General features: G+C 39.9%; 1 protein-coding gene across 1 annotated transcript in view; it reads left to right on the top strand.

Moving 5' to 3' along the window:
* CCDC6 (coiled-coil domain containing 6) overlaps positions 1-823 on the top strand; it is a gene marked incomplete at its 5' end in the record, with an annotated part of 134,956 nt that overhangs the window by 10,575 nt on the left and 123,558 nt on the right.

Below are 823 nucleotides of genomic sequence, written 5' to 3'. Positions count from 1 at the left end.
TCATGCCTTGCAGAGATAATTGTGTTTACACTTAAAAAATGCTAATCCAGGCTTTAAATAAACTGCAGACTGCCTGGGCAAGGAGTAACAGTAAACTTTCTTGTCCCCACTGCTTGCTTTTTCCCCCTCAGTGGATAAATGTTGCTTTTGTTTTCAATCACAATGTGGTTGCATTTAGATATATTGAATTATTGTCAAAAGTTGGCAAAGTCAATGTTCATAGATCGGTATGTTCCTGCTTGTTGGTGGTTAAAAGTTTCTTGATGGAGAAACTAATGCTTTGGAAAACGTTTCTAATTGTCAAGATCATGGAGTCATGGTAACCTCAGACTCTTCCTACTTCCACTGACTGTCTAATTTTGTTTTATGGTTGTCAAATCACAACCCTCATACCAGTAAACTTCAAATGTCATTTTGTGTAGATTCTCCCTTTTAAGGATAAGAATGCTTTGGGGGGGGAGGGGTGTTAATGTGATTGATGGTCACTTAGAATTAATCTTCTCCTTTACTTATTGTTGCTCCCTTAATTACTAATTGCACGGGTAATACATTTGAAATGCAACTTAGCAGTTGAGATTCGGACTGTACTCATTTGTTTAATACTGGGAAATATTTTGTGACACTCCCCTGCCCCCCCCCACACACCGTCACTACCTTTGCTTTCTCAGTAGGGCACAAAATGGCATGTAATAAATACAGCCTTAAATAGGCAGGATTCAGCCTTCCAGTGCTATGCATGGCATTCCGTGTGCCAGATACTCGGAAATATTCAAAAGGAATGTGAGGGCTCTTCCAGCAGCCTAGTAGAGCTTGCACTTGACTT

Source organism: Tupaia chinensis, unplaced genomic scaffold (genome assembly GCF_000334495.1).
Source record: "Tupaia chinensis unplaced genomic scaffold, TupChi_1.0 Scaffold000199_1, whole genome shotgun sequence".
Classification (NCBI taxonomy): domain Eukaryota; kingdom Metazoa; phylum Chordata; class Mammalia; order Scandentia; family Tupaiidae; genus Tupaia; species Tupaia belangeri.
Note: the sequence above shows the minus strand (reverse complement) of the source record. Positions and strands in the feature narration are given on the sequence as shown.